We start from the raw sequence: 20,764 nt of genomic DNA on the forward strand, positions 1-20,764 counted from the left end.
TGTTTTTGCGATGCACTCGCACAGCCGTCCTCACCGCTGTCTCACTCACTTACTGAGAGGACAGACGCACGCTCCACTTGACTGCAAAGCAGATAATGCTATTAGAAATTGAAATAAAGTAGAAAAACTTACTTTTGGCATACAAATTACTTTTTTTTCGTGTTATATTGTCTGTGTTTGACAAAATGTGCTGATTTTTCACATGTGATAGCAGAACTGAATTGGGCATGCACAGGATGAGTCACATCATTTGAAACTTAGCCCTGATTGGAGAAATTATCCCCGGTCTCCCCTATTATGTCTGTGTTAAATATACAAGTTGTGGCCATTTTCACAAGATTTGATTGTTTAAAATTCACATGGACAAAGTAAGGATTCTGGGGACACGAGGTGTGCTCCAGCAAATATTTCCTCTGTGGTCCCATTAAAGGGATTTTTTCTACCAGCTATTTTTGTGCAAAGCTAATTGAACCTTGTGCTATATTAATGTATCATTAAAGTAACATTAATACATAAGAAAATGACCTTTACTTCTTTAAATTTTAATTCTCATAAATATACTCAGCTTGAATCAGTTTGGTAGAACATGAGCAGAGAAAAAGACGAAAGATTTTAAAATATCTCTACATTGTAGAGAGCGACTCTAAACAGAAAATGAGTAAGGAACGGGTTAAAGTGGGACTCAGCAGGTGGGGGAACTCTAAAATTGGTTGTAGTGGCTCAACAAGAGGTTAAAAATCGCAATTTCTATTCAAAGCTTCAGTAAATTTTCTTTGTGTCCAGGCTGTGATCAGCTGATCTGGGCTGCTGGTGCTTTGAGGTCCTGATCTGAATTAGACAGGTTTCAAGGATTTCGAGTGCTCAGGCAAAATAGAAAAGTGCTGTACAAGAACCAGTCCATTTACCATTTGGTTTACTAGCTGGCAAAATGTTGAAATTGATCAAAAAATATACTTTTCTTTTTCTTCTTGTTGATCCACAGATTCATTGAGAGTAACAAACTAGAGACTACATCCAAATATGCCTTCAGAGGACTCAGGGACCTGACTCACTTGTATGTTCCAGTGACTGAAAATACAACTGTTATCTGTTATACATGATTTAATGATGTCTCTTTTTCATAATCAACTGCATTTGTTTCCAGGTCTTTGGCAAACAATAACATTAAAGCCTTGCCCAGGGACCTCTTCATTGACCTTGACTCCCTTATAGAGCTGTAAGTTTGTACATAGTTAAATAGGCAAATAGCGTACTGAGTAATTCTTGCAGTCTGTCTTTCTCCCAATTCAGCCATGAAACACAATATTCCCTTTCTGCAGGGACCTGCGAGGCAATGCCTTTGAATGTGACTGCAGAGCCAAGTGGCTTATGACGTGGTTAAAGAACACCAATGCCACAGTGTCGGATGTTGTGTGTGCTGGACCAGAGGACATGAAGGGCAAGCGCCTCAATGATATGACCAGCCTGCAGAATGAGTGTGTCTCCACAGGTGAGAAACACCTGAGCCAGCTGCCCTTCTCTCATGTCCAGCTGAGATCAGGATCAGAGAACTCAGCACAGTCTTTCTAAGTTGTGTAGAGGTTATTCATTTAACGTGGCTTTGCTGGTTTGTGAAAAATACATTTCCCGATGTTCCTTTCCACAGATTTCATCCTTCATCAGTCTGTTGCCTCAGAATCGTTGTCTGTTGACACATTCAGCTATAAGAATGATGTCTACGTGGCCATTTCTGCTCCCAGCACAGAGAGCTGTATGATTTTCCAGTGGGACCACATAGAAATGAACTTCAGGACTTATGATAACATCACAGGTAAATTTTGATTTCGACTTTTGCAGGAAATGTGTCCTAACTTACGAGATAACTGGAAACCCCTCTTGATCCTGCAGCGCAACCTTCTAACCATTTAAGTCCTTGCAGGCTGTGTCGACCCAACGTGTAGTTACATCTCTAACCCACATAGCAAGCAGGTCTGGCCCAGATCTGGTATCAAGCCGGCACTGCTGGCTGACTTCTGGCATGATAAGACGTATGCCATCCAGATATGGGCCAGGCCTGGTATAGATGGCACTGTCTATGTGATGGCATGCCATATCTTGCTCGATTGTGGTTTGGGTCATGTGGCCCAGGCTCATAGAAAACAGGTCTTCCCCTGATCCGGCATCAAGCTGGCACTTCTGACTGACTGGTGTCATGGCAGGGTATATGTCAACCAGATGTGGGCCAGGTCTGGCAATGATGGCACTGTTTATGTTCCTATTTTGCTATTTTAGTTGGAAGACCCAAGTGCCATGTTGATATACTATACTGCTATGGTAGCCAACGTTTCAAATTCAGGTATGACTTTGGGAAAGGAAATGTGCTGTAAAAGAATCAGTTCATTCACTGTCTGAACAGAGGTTCGTAATGTTACTTTTGCACTATTTATGTTCCGGCACATGTTGTTATTACATGGCTGGGCCAGCACAGGGTCAGCTGTGTGTCTGTGACTGCCCGTGGCTGCACACAACTTACACATGGCCCACACACCGCAAAGAATGACGGTCCTTTGGTGCCAGAGATGGGCTAGCACAGGACCACCAGTGTGTCTGCAACTGGCCTTGTGCTGGCCCATGTCTGGGCCTCCTCTGGCAAACCTGATCTAGGCCACCAAAGGGCCGTCAGTCTTTGCGGTATGTGGGCCATGTGTAAGCACATTGTGTTGGCCAGATCTGGGCCATACCAATTTTGCTATGTGGGCAGGAGGTGCATGTCAGGTTACGTGGAAGGTTGGGTGAAGGGTTAAAGGGAGTTTCCAGTGACACTGTAAGTTAGGAAGTCTAAATCACACATTAGGCTAACAAACACTCCCAGAATGCTCCCAGTTTCATTCTCACGCGATTCATGTGTTTCTCTGCCCTTTAGGTCAGTCCATTGTGGGGTGCAAATCTGTCATCATCGAAAATGAGGTGTTTGTCATTGTGGCTCAGCTGTTTGGTGGTTCCCACATTTACAAGTTTGATGATGACCAAAGCAGGTTCAATAAGTTCCAGGATATCGAAGTGTCCAAGATCTCTAAGCCCAATGATATTGAGGCCTTCCAGATTGGCTCTGATTGGTTCTTTGTGATTGCTGACAGCTCAAAAGCTGGCCTCTCCACCCTCTACAAGTGGAATGATAATGGCGTTTATTGCGTACCAGTCACTGCACGAGTGGTACCGCGACACGGATGTAGAGTTTCTGGACTTGGATGGGAAAGCTCACCTTATTCTAGCGAGCCGCTCACAGGTTCCAGTGATCTACCAGTGGAGCCGGAGCAACCAGAAGTTCATCCTGCAGGGTGAGATCCCCAACATGGAGGATGTAGTGGTTGTGAAACACTTCCGGATCAAGGAGGAGCTCTACCTGGCTATGACGCGGTATATCGGTGATTCCAAAGTTCTGCGTTGGGGCACCAAACAGTTTGCTGAGATCCAAGCTTTGCCCTCTCGAGGCTCCATGATTCTCCAGCCGTTCTCTTTCAAGGAACGTTACTATCTGGCTCTGGGAAGCGACTACACCTTCTCACAGATCTACCTGTGGGATGAGGACAACAAAATCTTTGACCGCTTTAAGGAGGTGTACATCCAAGCCCCACGCTCTTTCACCGTGGTATCTACCGACCGCAGGGGGACTTTTTTTTCCTCGAGCTTCAAGGGAAACACGCAGATCTTTGAGCACATCATCATCGACCTGAGCTTGTGAGGGGCTGTGCCTTATCGTCCCGTCTGAAATCAAATGTCTTCCACTTGAAAGACAAATTCAAGAAGGAAAAAAAAAGAGAAAGGACCTTATGAACTGTTAAATATCCACACCTTCATAGATTTCACTCACAAATTAGAGCTGGGTCAAGATATATTGTGACTATTTCTGAATGGCCTTGCACTCATGGATCCTCAGACTTTCTGAAGTACTACCCTTTCATAACTACTACTACTATTCTCTTAAAAATACCACTGAAGTTCATGACGGGTAAAAAAAAGAGACATTTAATTGAATCTATCTGGATTTATCTTTTTTGTTTAATATCTTTCTCTTAGTAGTTTTATGCAGCTATAAAAATACATCAGGACCTGAATGAACGTAACAAATTTATTCTGATTTGCGGTGACTGATGATGGATTGAATGATTTTGCCACCTACCTGTATCCTCATACCCTGTGGTAACGTACAGTACCTTGCCTTATCAACACTGGGGTCTTTTGTTTGATGGTTACACAGTGCCTCCTTCTGGCCGTGATGAAGTACCACACCCTCTGCTCTTTCCATTACAGGAATGTCTAGAAAGCACAAACCTTTAATTATCATAGCTGAGATCATAGAGTGTAGCCGTTTGTTGGAAGGTGTCTTTGTAGATGCTGTAGATTATAATGCATAGAGTAGGAAGCAGTGGTTTGTTGTTACAGTTAGTAAAATATCCAGGACTTGACCTTATACAAATTCATTAATGGAGAATCACCATTTAGATACAACTTCTAGATCTGCTGTAATATAATGTGGCAAACTACAGAGAAACTTTATCAGTATTGCAAAGGAGCTGTGTTTAGATGATGTCAGGGAAAATAAACCTCCTGACATGTTTAAAAGAAAAACTGTTTTGCCCAGTTAACAATATTTTTTTTACTAACATCTGAAGTCAGAAGCATCAGAGGCAGAATTTGTATGACCACAAGGAAGGAAAATAAATGTACATGTAAATATATCTTCAAGCTTACTGAATTTTTTTTTCAAACTTTCATTCTGCTTTTGGAAATGCTGAATGTTGACAAGCTCCAAAATGTACATAAACCAAGGATTGTAATGTCACCACCTGTTTGAATGGACCTTTGCACTTACGAAACTCAAATGTTACTGCAGCCTGCAAGAGCATGACATTCAAAAAAGGGTGTTTGCCAAATTCTTTTTCGATAAACCTAACAAAGACTAAAAGTGCTTCTAGGTTAACAATATGCAAGCGTTACAATTCTTTTGTATGATTTTGTTTAAACCTAATGAATGTTCCTCTTACAAATATGATGTAACATCAAAATAAATCTGTGAAAACATGACAAGTTTATTTATCCCACTGTAGTGATTAATCACTGACACTGATCATTAAAAATAAAACGGGGGGGGGCTAGGAGGAGGAGTTGGCCGTCCGACTGGGGTCTGGAATGTGGGGCCTCCCTGCTGCTGCGGAGTCGGGGCAGTCTGCTTCTCCCCACCGCAGGGAAAAGGGTAACATCACCTGGGTCTGGGCGCAGTTTCCCCCTCCAGGGGCAAGGGTACCTAGACCCGGGGCTTAGAGTACGCTTGGGGAGTGTGATTGTGTGTACAGCGTCTCTTTATGTCCGTCTCCACGTTGGGTGAGTGTTGAGTAATTGCATATGAGAGCATGAGGGTGGGAATAGATGTTTGTATCTGTGTGTGCCTGTTTGTCTGTGTCTATATGTCAGGTTGGTTATCAGACGCCACCTCTCTGGGGACATCTCAGGCCCTCCAAGGTTTGAGGCCCATCTCCCCACCACTTCCCCTGCCGGTGGCAGACGCCCTCAGACATCGGTGCGTTGGTGGTTCTTTGTGTCCGGGGTGGCGCCCAGGTACCCACCGGCTCACTCCTTGGCGGCTGCTTATCGGGGCCTGGAGCCTGGGGCTCGCTCGGGCCACTGGGATGGGGTGCCTCGGCCCTCGGCCCGGGGCTCGGTCACTCAGGCACAGCTGGCTGCCGGCGGAGCTCACGGGCACGTCACTGCAACCCCGGCTTCTGCTCCCGCGGCTGCTGAGTGACCCCTCATCTGGGACTCTCCTCAGCTCTTTCTGGGATAGCAGTGCGGCTGCCCTCTGTTGGTCTTCCTTGGTCTCTTGTGTTCTGGGGGCCTCTGGATGTCTGGAGTTTTGATCTCCTCCATACCTGCTTCATGCCCTGGAGGATGGGGCAGTGGCCCCCCACACCCTCTAGCAGATCATTACATGAAGGAACCTTTTAAAAACAAAGCGTTCATGCTCACAGGTGTACACACGGGTGATCACACACACAAACTACACCCTTTTGGCTCCTACCTCAAAGCACACTGTGCGCTGTCGATCTCACGTGCTGCACAATAATGTTTAATATTTAGTATTTACTGTCATATTCCCATATATCATTGTGATGTTGTTTATTACTCTCGTTTTCTTCTGCTTGCTTTCTTTTTTTTCTTAACAGGTGATCCAGGTGATCGATATATGTATTTTTTGTCTGCTTATTCTGTTGGTTTTTGTTTTGCCCTTCTCCCCGTCCCTCTTCTCAGCTGTTTTTCTTTCCTCTTTCTTTCTCCCTTTTCTTTCCACCAGTCAAGTCTGTCCCGTATTCAGCAAGTGAAAATAAAATAAACAATAAAGGTGAATCAAATGGACCATTACGGCAAGGCTGGGATGGTCCATTTGGTAAAGTAAATCCGTTGGGCATCTTTCTTCGCCTTTAGACAATAATTCTGATGGCAAAAGAACCAAACGGGACAGGTTAAAAAAAAAAAAAAAAAAAACTTCCCTTCTTTCCCTAAAAATCCCCGAAAACCCAAAAAATGGACATTATGATTGTAAAGTTGCACAAAGAAAGAAGAAACATTCAGTACTGTCTGGTGTTTGAATGGTCACAGATGCAAAATTGTAAAACCTTATAATGTGCAGTGTGTATGCAATCTAACCAGCACTAAAATCTCACCATTATATTCTGGCGTTCACATGTCAGTATTTCAGACACTCAAACCCTTAAACATCTCAAACCCACTGTCAAATATGCTGGTTCAAGTGTGGTGATTTGAGCTTCTTCTGCAGACACAAGCAATAAAGCACCTTGCAGTCAACGAACTCCTCTGTATGCCAAAGTGTTTTAGAGTCAAATGTGAGGCTGTCTGTCCGACAGATAAAGCTTCTTCTAAATTAGGCCATGCAACAGGATAATGACCCCAAGCACAGCAGCAAATCTACATCATGGAAGTCCAGACCTCAACCTGACTGAAATGCTGTTTATAAAGGAATGCTTGCAAATGTCATTGATTTGAAGTTATTGCTGCTAACTGCTGGTTCTGTTAACGACTCAATCATAGAATGATTACGATATCAAACTAAAACAAATGCCTGAATCCTAAATTGTGGATATCCTATTGTGGTGATCTAAAATGTAACACTAAATGTGATTAAAACACTAATAATCTGGACTCCAGGGCTGAACGTCCGCGAGGATCACCAGCCCGAGGAAAAGACAAAATACACATGACTCTGTGACAAAGACAATTCATTCTTGAATGAAGACACTGATCAGACACATTTAAAATGCAGTCAATTTTGTTTATTATGAAATTATTGGGGAGAGAGGGAGGGAGAGGAGAAGGAAAATTAAGCTGGAACAGAGGTGGAGGAAGATGAGGCAGGAGTGGCCCTCATGGAGGAAGAAGCGGAAGCACTTTTTCTTCTTCTTGAGTTGCTTTTCCACAAGCACTTTCTTCTCTAGTATGAGGGATCTCAACTCGTCCACTGTTTCTGTATTTTGCTTCTTAAGTTTGTTGCATATTTTTTCCACTTCTTCTGATTTGGCTTGTTCTTCTTTGAGCCTTTCTTTGAGTTCTTTAGCTGTTGCCTCCTGTTTTTGCACTTTCTCCTTTTCTCCTTCCAGTTCAGCTGTTGTGTGCTTAATTTTGTTGCCAAGTTCTTGCAGCTTTTGCTTTGTCTTCTCAAAGTCTTGGACAAGAAGAAGTTTTTCTTCGTTCTGCTTTATGTCCTGTTGTTCTTTTTCTTGACACAGCTCTTCATATTTGTTCTGTGTTTCATAATGCATTGCCTGCAGTGCTCTGTATTTTTCTTCCATGCCTTGGAGCTGGCATTGCATTTCTCCCTGGTTTATGACCAGTTCTTCTTTCACTTCAAGGATTTCTGTATTTTTTTGTAAAGCATCATCGAGCTTTACTCGCAAGCCTTCATTGTCTATCTCCATGTTCTGAATCTTGCAATCTAATTCTTTTTGTTTCATCTCCTGTTGCTTTTTCTCTTGCAGCAACTCATCATATTTGTGCATTGTTTCTTTAAGCCTTGCCTGCAGCATCCTGTCTTTTCCCTCCATGTGCCTCTCCATGTCTTGCTTCTTTATGTCCTGTTGGTTTTTCTCTTCGAGGATCGCTTCATTTATTTGCAGAGCTTCATCAAGCTTTACTTGCAGCTCGTCAGTTTGTTTCTTGATGTCCTTAAGCTCATGCCCATTCGCCTTTGTTTGATCTGCTGCTGCCTTTTCTCTTGAAGAACCTCTTTATTTGTTTCCTGATTTTTATCATCCCTTGCTTTTACCACTCTGTATTTCATCTCCATCTTTTCAAGTTGATCATGCATCTGTCTTTCTCTCATGTCCTGTTGTTTCTTCTCCTGGAGGATTTCTTTCATTTTTTCTATAGCTTCATCCAGCTTTCCTTGGAGCTCTTGGTTCCTTTCCTCCATGTCTTTGATATCCCACTGTTTTTCATCAATAATACTCTCCTTTTCTTGGAGCAGGTAGGACATTTTTTGTAATTGAGCGCTCTGTCTCTCATTTTCCTCAATCAATAAGACAATCTTCTCTCTGTTAAGAAGATTTTCATTCTCCATTTCTGCCAAGCGCTTCTCCTCTAATTCAACTTGCTCAGCCCAGGGAAGAGAGGAGAGGTAAGGGTCTTCTGGTTCATCCCAGGGAAGAGCGCCGGGGTCAACCTCTTGACTTTTTGGTTCTTCACCTTGAGACATGTTGGAGTCTGTAGTCAGGATCCAAATGTTTCTAAATGGTGAACAGTTGAGGGCTGCAAACAGAAATGCTGCCAGTAATGGACTAAAAGTCGTTATTTCTCACTGTTATTTGTCGGTTTTAGGATCAAATGATCACGTTGGTGGTAAGACTCTAAATCTGTGTCACGAACAGTCGAAGGCTGCGAACATAAATGCTGCAAATAACAGACTAAAAGTTGTTGCTTCTCACCCCTATTTATGGGTTTAAGGATCAAAGGCTCAAAGTGGTGGTAAGATTCTAAATGGGTGCGATGTTACGATTCTGGACAACATGGTTACCATAGTTAGAATAATAAACTTTATGATGTGTTGCTAACATTTTGGTTGTTGTGATGATTCAAATTTGTTCAGTAAACTTCATCAAAATGAACATGTGTTGACATAAGCATATATTTGGATCTCATATCTTCTTATTAAATGTAACTAATGTCCAATAAGATAAGATAAGATAACCTTTATTAGTCCCACACGTGGGAAATTTGTTTTGTCACAGCAGGAAGTGGACAGTGCAAAAGTTATGAAGCAAAAATTAGAATAAAATAAGAATAAGAATAAATACAGTACACTGTATTTATAAAAAACTGAACTCTGGGACTTACTTAACACTAATATTTCATATATTACTTCAACTCACTAATTTAATTAAAGGGTTTTGTATTAAATTATAACGTAATAAAAAACCACAATGCACATGTGCAAGTAACAGTAGCCAGCTGCTGCCACAAGAGGGTGACGAATTAAAGGTTCACAGAGAGATCTCTTTACTTTGGGATATTTAAACAATGTGTATTTTTACATTTGATTAAACAAGCACTGCTTTTCCTCCAGGCTTCTAAAATTCTTTCAAAGTTTCTCTTTTCAGTCTTTTTCAGTCCAGTCCTTATACCAAAACTTTATCTCATGAAACTGGATGAATGGAGGACAAAAGACGATGTTTTAGACCTAAACCCCCACTATCTACACCAGCTGAATAGCATCTGTAAATCACATCTTTAACAGACAGACAAAGTCCAGCAAAGTCTCCACACAGGACCTGAGAGATGCATCTGAACCTTCAGTTCACTCCAAGATCACACATGTGCAGGAGAACTGAGTGCTGCTGTCAGATTGAAAAGTGCTTTAAACATGATGATACTGTCTTTGTTAAACAGCAGAATAGGTTTATAAAGTATCATTAACTAAAAGTGGTGAAATAAATGTCTCTAAATCTACTAAATGTAGACTTTTACATTTTGGACAGTTTAGTATTACAGCTGCTGATTAAACAATAGAGACAGATGTGTAGTAAAACTTTTATTTAGTGTTTCAAGTCAAAAACAAACAGAGCAGAGATACAGAGAAAGTATTTTATGAAAAAATGAAGATACTGAACGTTGAGTTTCCCCTAATCATGTGTGTACAGCTGGGTGAATGAAGCTGTGTCGAGTGTTCAGACTGAGTAGAAATGCACTGTGCTTGTCCATTTACATCCTTTAGATCCAATCTTGACTCTTTTGCCCACTAAAATAATAAACCAGTACTTTTTTCTGTATGTAATATAATCTAAAGCATCCACAGTAACATTTTCCACCATACAACTGCACTCTAAGGTCAGCACGGTGGTGCAGTGGTTGGTACTGTTGCCTCACAGCAAGAAGGTCGTGCATGTGAATCTGCTGGCTGCTGTTTGCATGTTGTGTTCTCTGAGGGTGCTCCGGCTCCCTCTCACAGTCCAACAACTTGCTTTTTTAGGTTAATTGGTGATTCTTTTGGGAATTACAATCATCTATTGTCAATGTGATCATGAGTGGTGAACTGTCAAGTGTGTACCCTGAGTTTTACCTTGTGAAAGCTGGGATAGTCTTCAAGCCATCTCCAGCAACCCTTAAGTGCTTAAGAGGAAGGAAGAAGGAAAGGAAGGAAGGATAACTACACTTTATGATCTCAGCTGTGATTATTAAAGGTTTGTGCTTTCTAGACATTCCCTGTAATAGAAAGAGCAGAGGGGTGTAGTACTTCATCACGGCCAGAGGGAGGCACTGTGGAACCATCAAACAAAAGACCCCAGTACTGATAAGGCAACATGCTGTCCATTACCACCAGGTATGAGGACACAAGGTAGGTGGCAAACTCATCTGATCCATCCTCAGTCGCCCCAAATGAGAGTAAATGTGTTACTTTCCTTCAACTCCTGTCGTATTATTTTGTATCCACAAAACTATTAGAACAGAAATATTTAATTTAAAAAAACAAATCCAAATAGATTAATAGATCTTTTTTTTGTCTTCACGAATATTTTCAGGAGAATAGAAGTAGTACTTATATAATGTGCCTGTTGCCTGAGATCCCATGACTGTAAGGTGACTGAGAAATATTTCTAATTTAAGAAAACTATGAAGGAGTTGATATTCGAAAGTTGATAAAGTCAAGAAGTGGAAAGAAAATCCTGAGCTGAATAAACGGGTGGAGAAGAAGAAATAATTTCAGTTGTGGTAACATAAACAACTGGCAACAGATGTGAAACAAACAAAAAAACAATCAGCATATAAAATACAATATTAAAGAAAGTAATAATCCCCTTAAAATGAGACAAATTACATAAGTCTGTTAGAATGAAATGTAACATGTTACAATTTAGAATTAATTATGAAACAAAAACAGGAGCTGATTTAAAATCGAATTACACTGAAAATTTACTTTATAGTTTGTATAATTTTTATATTTTAGTTCAAAGACCTTTAAAGTGCAAAAAAAACTAGGCTTCACTTCTCACTTTGTATTGTGGTGAAAAGATTTAACATTCATCAAAAAACCATGAAGGGACCGTCCTATAGTCGCCGTTTTACAGATTTATTTACACAGGAATAAATGAATACAATGAATACAACGGCCATGAAACATCAAATTTACAAAGCCTTGTTCTTATAAATGTCATATCAAAAAGCATTTTCAGAGTGAAACAAGAAAGACAACAGTTTCTCATGCTCCAAGCTGTATCACTTGCAATGTAATCAATAATTGTATTTTCCTCTTTTCTTCCTGTTAATACAGAGTTTCTTTACAAGAAAGTAAACAGCTGGCTGATTGTTGTCCAGTGTTTGCTCACTGCCAAAAATGTAAATTCTATAACTGTCTTGGTACCAGGGTTGCTGTCCCAGGGTTTTGAGTTTGGACTTTTTTCATTTAGTTTTTCTGTTTCTGTTCCCGGTTTTATTTTGGTAGTGTGCTATGTTTAGTTTTGCTTGCCCCATTTAATTAATCAGATTTGTTCCAGCTGTGTTTCCACCTCTTTCTCATTCTCCCATTGTAGTGGAGATATCAGGAATACACATGGTTGTGGCGCTGATTCACTCTTTAGCACTACGGTCACCCCGGTGTGTCGGCCAGAACACCACTTAAGGCCAAATTGTCCCAGAGTATAGAAGAAGAAGCTTGATGTTTGTTCTGAGGCAGTTTATTCTTTCACAGCTCAAGTCCTGTGGCTGTAATCACATGTGTGTGTGTGTTTTTATCATTCACACACACATCACATTTCACAGAAATCACTGCACCCCCACTGGATCAACACCGCTCATCCGACACTAAAACTGCCCACCTAAAAATACAGAGAAGAAGATGATCACCTTAAGCAGTCACACCCGCCCTCTCAGCCACACCACCCCGAGAGCTCACTGTAACACCCCTCTGCTGCAGCAGGCCGGAGACCACACCCCCGCCACATAGATCATATCACTACTGTGAGATAAAAGTGAAAGAGCAGCTCACAGATCAGTGGGAAGTCACATCAGGAGAACATTAAGTATTTGTAGCATGTGATTCCCTTGTGTTTTATGTCTGTGAAACAGCTGTTTGTCCCTTCACCAGGCAGGTAAGATCAGCAAAACTGCACCATAGGATGGTTTATATGTAAGATTTCAAACAAAAAATATATTATTAACATAACAAGAGGAAACATAGATTTGATTCTTTATTTATTCATTTCTTTTATTTTCTCTTAAGCTCAAAGGCTGTTTTTATTTCCACAGTGATGGCAGCAGCAGCGTTCAGGAGCAGAGGACTGGCTGGTGTCAGAAACACCAACGTTTTAATCCTCATCTTTCTGCTGTCCCTGGTTTATGTCACAAATTCACTGATGAAAGTAAGAACAAAGTCACTGCTGAATTAACTGTTGCTGAAGGTACTTCTATGAAACATTTATTTGCAAATGTAAAACTACAGTTACTATGTAAGTCATTATAAGCGTATCACAGTTTGGGTGTTTTTCTCTCTATGCAGAGTTGTTAATATGTAGTGCTTAAGCAACTGACGCATCCTGGTTTTGCACATTTCAAAAAATTCTGAAAAGTTTCTTAGAACAATTTAGAAAATCAGAAAAAGCAAAAGCAGCCAGAAGGAAGGCGGATCAGTCAGTTTCATGTTCTCAGTCAAATTTGGTCATGCAGGAAAAAACAGCTGCGTATGAGTCATATCCGTGCACACTAAGAGAACTGCAAATCAGTCTGACTGTAGAAGTAAATTTGACTTTTGCTAAAAATAAATGTTATTTTCTTCTTCAGGCAGAATACAAGAAGAAACAAGCAAGTGAACTTGATGAAAAACTACAGTTTCTTCAAGCTTTTGAAGAACTAATACGGACATCATCAGTTTTTGAGGATTTTCCTGCAATGATGGACGTAGTAAATAGTTTGAGACGCTTTTACAAGAGAACCATCATCCCATCAGACAGAGAGGAAGAAGAAAAATGGTGAAAATGGGGAAATAAAAGAGGAAAACATGAAAATCATCCTAAAACTCAACCAAATAAACTTTAAAAGTTTCTATATAATAAATAATAATACAAAATAAATCATAAAATAATGATACATCTCATCATTAAATATGATGGTTTTCTGTAAGAGAAATGACAGCTGTATGTTGTTTATGCTGTTCTCACTGGGAAGCAGCTTTTATTGCATTTTGCATAACAGACTGATAATCGTGGTGTTATTAAACTCAAACTTAGAAAAAAGTAGTTTCTACTAACTTTTGATAAAAAACAAAAAAGAAACTTGTGTTCACATATTGTTATCTTAATGTGTTCCCTTTTATTTGTGTCTTTTTGGTTAATATAGATCTTCTATTTAACTTTGAATACTCAACAACAACAATGAAGGCTAGCCCTGAATACTTGTCCTATATTAAATAAATTATATCACACTGACTGCTCTGTGTGTGCTTTTTTTTAAAAATCTTTTTTACTCTTTCTACATCTTCTATGCTTTATAAAAACATAGTATATATTACTTTATTTCTTCCCCAAAACTGAAAGAATTAAAAGTATGTAACTAGTATAGCAAGTTAAGAGTTACACTGAATTTAATTTTTTAATTAAAGGAAATGACTCAAATAAGTAAATATAATCCAAACTTTTCTAGTACTTATTAAACACTAATAAAAATATATAAAACATTTCACAATCCATTTATGATAAGTATTATGAAGTGTCATCCTATAAAAGCTCAATGGAAAAACGTGTTTTGTCCTGGTATGTTCTAACAATAACTGATGGGCTTCTATTCCTATAAAGCAGACGAGACAAACACAAAAGCTTTGTTGAAAACAAAAGTGAAAGGACTGCTCACACGTGAGACGTGGGCTGAGTTAAGTCACATCGTATATAAAGCATTTGCAGCATGTTATCTCATTATGTTTTCAGTCTTTGCCTGTACGGTACTGCAGCTTTTCCTAGATTCATACAGCAGGTAAATATATATATATATATATATATATATATATATATATATATATATATATATATATATATATATATATATATATATATATATATATATATATATATATATATATATATATATATATATATATATATATATATATATATGTATATATATATATGTATATATATATATATATATATATGTATATTACATTTTTAAAAATATATTGTTCCAAATGTCTTTCTTTTATCAACTTTTTCTCAAACTGAGCACTTGTTCCACTTTTACAAGCGATGGCAGCAGCAGATTTTTCCAGAACCAGGGGACCAGCTAGTGCCAGAGGCTTATTTCTCATCTTCTCTCTGCTGTGCCTCATTTCAGTCTCAACTTCCCTGAATACCGAAGAACAACTGTTGAATTCATTCTTGCTGAATTCCCTTTTATGATACAACAATTACATGTTTCTGTGTACATGTACAGTTACAAGCTCATTAACTGCTGTTATTTTTTTCTTTATTTGCAATGGACTATAGATGCTTGAGCAGATGAAAACAGCGATAAAAGAAGCAGAAAGATGGAAGGTGGGTCACTCAGGCTCCAAATTAGTTTTTAAAATCTGCTGTGTGTATTTACTTAATGAGTGCATTTTATATTGGACTGCCTATAGTGATCAACTGAAAGTATAGTAACTGCAGTGTACAGGATGCAGAATAATCTAGTTAATTTAAATGTGCCTTTTTTGTTCCCCCCGTCAGGCAGAAAACAAGTATAGAAAGGAAACAATCACAAAACTGTTTGATCTCTCAAGTTCACTGAATAACAAGGAGCCACTGGTAAATTCTAATGTTTCCTTTACCTTTGTTAATTAGTTTTACATAAATAATGTGTTCTTGTTAGAATTTTCCTCTTTTGCTGTGGTTTTCAACCGGCTGTCACACTCACTATGCTCTGCTTCTTTCATTTTCAGAAACTATTCAAGGAAACCGTGCACAAAGGAATAAAAGAAGAACAAAGGGTAAAGGTGGGTCAGTCACTCTCCATGTTACTCACACGTTGACTGAGAAAGTGTTTAATTCATTACATCAGTAACAAAAACCTCCAATAACATCAGCATACATTTACTGATCTGATAATTAGTGATCTGTTTTTGTGATTCTGCTAAAACTTTTATTTTTCTCATTCAGGCACAATTCATATACAGAATAGCAACATCAGGTTTTGAGGAAATGTTGGAGAACTACGTTCATCGGCTGGAAATGGTGAAGAGATTATTGCCTGATTCCAAACCACTGAAGGAAATCGTTAACATCTGTTTGCACATGATGAAGAATTTAACAACTATAATAAACAAGAAGATGAGTTTGCTGCAAAAATAGAGAGCTGGGTGCGACACGGAGCTTGTCCTCCATGAAGTTATTCATATGTAACTTTACTAAATTAATTTGGCACAATGTTGTGGTAAACAGAGAATGTCTTTTGCTTTTCTGATATTGACCAATAATTCATTAATGTTCGATTATATTTTTAAACATTATATATTTGTATGTAATTTGTATGTAACTGTATCATGTGAAGATTTTCTCTTGCGCTTCTTCGTCAAACCCTAAAGTTAAAATAAATCAGAGCTGATGCTTCTTGTACAAACTGTAGCATCCTCCCCCGCCCACTTACAATGGAGACGATGACTGTCTTTCTTTGCTTCCTAACTTTTCTTGAATTTGTTCTTGAAATTAAAAATTCTGAAGTTTATGGATCCTATAAAATATAAAACTGCAAAAAAATATGTACAAAGCCAGATAAAATATGTTACCAGGAAATGTACAGAGGATGAATTGAGGTGAAAATTAAATCCAAAGACTCTTAAAGCAATTAAACAATGAATAGTGGGATTTAACAGAATGTTGTGCATGGGATAGGGATTAGTAAGTATGTACATACTTCTTCCTACTCCATTTCAGACTTAATAATTGTAATTTCATGTCATTTAGACTCTATTTTATTTATTTTCTTTTTTGTTGTTGTTTTGTCTGAGCACATACGTGTGTGTATTCACATATGTATTTGTACATGTAAATGCAAGCACATGTACTTGTATCTATTGGTTTGCTGTATATGTCTGAAATAAAGATACAATAACAATAACAATGACTTTTCATTAGAAATCCTGAAGGTCATGGATTTAAGTGAAACAACCCAGTTTTAATTCAAGAAAATAATTTTTAGTACACTATGTCATCATCACAGAGTCCATCCAAACCTCCACCTTCATCTGGGGGTTCCTGTCCAAATTCTAATCACTGCTGAGATTCCATTATGCTGTGATGGGGTTTAACTTGACAAAGCCAAGGTCTTATAATTTATTGTTAATGATCATGATTGAGCTCTTGTAGTAGTTTCTCCTTGCCGGCATAAAGAATGTTTGTTTGACAACAGTATTTGGATTGGACAATACTTACAACAATCTTATGAGTCCTAGAAACCCAGTAAGGATGTAAGAAGGAGAATTTTAGATTTACACAAGGTTTTTTTAAAGATTTATTTTAATTAAAAAAAAAAAAAAGTTCTTACAGAACACTTATGGCACAAAGTAAATATCTACAACTCATTACATTATGATGAGTTTTTGTGACAACAGGAGCACACTTAGGTGTATATTAGGTGTATATTCGTGTATACGTGCCATTCAAGAATAATTTTAAGCATCTGAAAACCAAACACAAAAAGTAGTAACGATATAGATTTACACAAGTTGGGAAACTCTTGGACCAATTTCCAAACAACTGCAGATTCAGAGAGCATCCGTTCAAACAACTGTCTGTAAATACAAGTTATTTGAATGTGTCACCTCCAGAATTATATATTAGAAGTTTAAATTCATATTTGCCCATATTTAGTGTTTGTGAAGTCACATGAGTATTAGCTGCTTCAGACAAAAATGTAAGGAATCACTTTATTTCTTTCATGCTTCACCAAGAAGTTAAATATTTGTTTATTTTCACAGTTAAGAAGGAAAATGAGTTCTGAATGTAGTCCCTGAAATGACCTTAAATCTGATGCATAATTTTATTATTTTACAAATTTGCAGAAGGACCTGTACAGGTCTCGCTGTCCCAATAGGGCACGCAGCATCCTACAGCAGCCCAACCTTTGTTGTGCCACCGGCCTGGTTTATGTCCAGCAATATTTTCACAGTACCAACCCCCCCTCCCAAAACCCCCCCAAGATTTATTTATAACACACAGAAAAAGACCCAGGGAATCTGAGTCAATGATTAAAAAATAATGATAAAAAACGATTAAAACCCTGAAAACCATAAATTTCACGAGCCTCAACTCTCGTGGCCCGGTACCAAACAACTCACGGACCGGGCCGGGGGTCGGGGACCGCTGTTCTACAGGATTTCTCACACCCAGGACACCGGGTGCTTAAGCTGCTGTAGCCTGGCAGGAGATTCAGGGTGCTGAGGTCGTGGACAAACAGATTCAAGGACAGATTTTTTAACAGGGCAATAGCCCTAATCAATGCTAACAGATGACCTGATTAGCTACCTCCCTGGACTCTTTTGGGAGGGAGATAATGTGCAATAAATATTCACTGTTTAATTTATTAAGTCATACCTTTTGTGCTCATACCATTTCTCACTTTTTAAAAATCCAATATATACTCTCCTGTGTTGTGTTGTGTTTAGTTGCTTAGTGCTGACGTGGGACAGTTTCCAGTTTCGCTGTACTATTGTACAAATTGTGTGATGACAAAAAAAAGAGTTATCCTTATCCTTATATCTGATACTGTCCCTGTGAAAAGCAGTTGTTGATCTTCACGTTACTCTGATTCTCAATGCTCATTAGTATCAGTGAGTATTCAAACTGTATTTGCTGAAGATGTTTTTACCTAAAATGATATGAAGTATGTGCAACAATCTTTTTAAGACAGATCTTTGCAGATCTTTTAATGTGATCAAGACATGCAGAAATGTCTGCAGTCTGAATGTCTGAACATACACTCACAGATACAAATGTTAAAAATGTGGAGCTTCTTTAAACCATTTACGTGTCACTATGTAATGAAATAAAAGTTGTCTGTATTTGACAAATTTTTACTTTATTACATTTTTAACTAGGTGTTTGAGGTTTCACAGTGACCAGCCTTACCCGGTTACCAGGATGACAGACAGCTAGTATGAACCTATGAACCCACAGCAGAACGGGACTTTTTGGAATTGAAATGAAAGAAGTACTTTGACACACCCACAGCTGAGCCGTGTCATAGAGGAGGGGCCACTCTGTGTGCGTGTTTGTGTGTGTCAGTCCTTCATGTCAGCATTCATCAGTTCTTTTGTCACCGGCAGGTAAGAACAGCAACATTGTACCATGAAAAAATATTGCAGGCAGATTTTCATGCAACATCTCTACTTGTACATTTCTTTACAAATCCTTATTTATACTTTTAATGTGTTTCAGAAACTTTGATGGCAGCAGCACAGTTGGCCATGAGTGGTGTCACAACTACCAAAGGCTTAGTTATGATTTTGACTCTGCTGTGTCTGCTCCATCTTTCAAGTGCACTGATAAACAAGGACGAACTGGTAAACTGTTTGTTAACTTTCTTTTTTGTTGTTGTTTTAATAAAGAATTGAACTTTTAATTAAGCACTTTTTCCATTAAATCATGACAGACCGATTAATGGTTAAGCTTTCCTCTTTACTTTTAAAATGCTCACTTTGTCACAGTTACATGTTTCACACGCATGTTTGTTGATGTTCTTTCTGGTTTTGCAGGAGAAACTGAAGGAAAACGTTGAAACATTGCAAAAGTTAATAGCGAGAAGGAAGGTGAGTCTGTCAGCGATGTTGTGGACATGGATATTGACAGAGTGCTAACAGAAAAATATGTATTGCTATAACAACTAAAACCAAACATAATTTCCCATTATTAAAGTCTTTTTGCACATAGTTACATATTTTTGTATATTTTGTTACATTAATTTGGTTAATTTTGTTTTCCAGGCTGAAAATAATTTAGACAGAGCCTACGTTCCAGCTATCTTTTATGATTTTGGACGTCTCATGGATCCTTTGACTGAAGTTATGAAGCCATTGTTGATTTCTACATCACTGCTTAGACCAGTGTTGGATTTAATGGATGACGCAAAGACTTTCTTGGGAGCCAGCATAGAATACATGAATAAGTACTTTGAGACAACAACTGCAGAAATCAATGACAATGAAGAGAAACTACGCAGTGTGATGGCAACACTAACACAACTAGAAAAGAATAAAGATGAACTGTAGCATGTTAGTCAGCGTCTGTCTCTGGTATTAAATGTTCTGTATCTGTAAAACTTCTCTTTCATACTGTGCTGCCTCAAAATCAAAGCTAACTGTACACTTGACTTATAAACTCTGACAAGAAAATTTTTTGTCATACTTTTTCATTGTCTTTGTTATATCAGGTCTAACGCAAACACAAAACACTAAACTGAGATTTTTGTCTCTTTAGTAATCATATTAAATCTGACAGTTGTTGATTTATGTGTGGAAACACTTTAATGTGAATAAAGACATTAAAGCTGTTAAAACTTCAAACTAAAAAACTAAATTAAAACTGTATATCACTGACATCAGATGCACAATTTAATGTGCACAATACAATAGTACTATGTTTTGTACATTTTCATTTTGTTATCTTTGTTTGTTTTTAAACACACTTATCTGTTCACAGACAGAAAAAAAATCAGATAAGAGTAGCGTGACAAATTCTTGTTGCGCAATCACACAGTTCCTCCTAATTACTTTAATAAATATGATACCAAGCAGACGGTCGCATCAATGACTATTTCTTTTCAACAGTGTGCTATCATGGAAAGAAAAGCGTCTGGACTTCTTTGAGTTGCTTGAAGACGTTTCACCTCTCATCCGAAAAGCTTCTTCAGTTCTAAGGGTCAATGGTGGAGAGTCCCAGATTTAAACCCAGTGGGAGTTTCCCCCCAAAGAGGGACAAAGGGTCCTTTGTAGGACCCTTTGGAGTTTCCCCCCCAAAGAGGGACAAAAGACCCTTTCTCCCTCTTTGGATGGTTAAAACACACCCTCTTAGATGAGCTCTGGCTAGGTCTAGAACAGGCACTATGCAATAATCTAGTGATTTAAGACCTACCATTTATCAGCTTCAAACATCAAACTGAATGAACGCTTTAAAAGCATCAACATCAGCTCTTTGACAGCATGGTGGGAGTTTCTAAAAATGACAGTCTTCATTAATCCCATGCAAACATACACCTATCTGGCACA

At 38.6% G+C, this 20,764-nt stretch overlaps 1 long non-coding RNA gene and 1 pseudogene across 1 annotated transcript; both read left to right on the plus strand.

Moving 5' to 3' along the window:
• Window positions 1-654: 654 nt before the first annotated feature.
• Window positions 655-3,731, plus strand: LOC120433428 (annotated as a pseudogene).
• Window positions 3,732-12,494: 8,763 nt separating this feature from the next.
• On the plus strand, window positions 12,495-13,955 carry LOC116335160. The gene is made up of 3 exons (XR_005610567.1): window positions 12,495-12,629; window positions 12,787-12,899; window positions 13,318-13,955. It is a non-coding gene; the product is annotated as an uncharacterized LOC116335160 (long non-coding RNA).
• Window positions 13,956-20,764: the final 6,809 nt, after the last annotated feature.

The sequence above is a fragment of the Oreochromis aureus genome, linkage group 3 (assembly GCF_013358895.1).
Source record: "Oreochromis aureus strain Israel breed Guangdong linkage group 3, ZZ_aureus, whole genome shotgun sequence".
Classification (NCBI taxonomy): domain Eukaryota; kingdom Metazoa; phylum Chordata; class Actinopteri; order Cichliformes; family Cichlidae; genus Oreochromis; species Oreochromis aureus.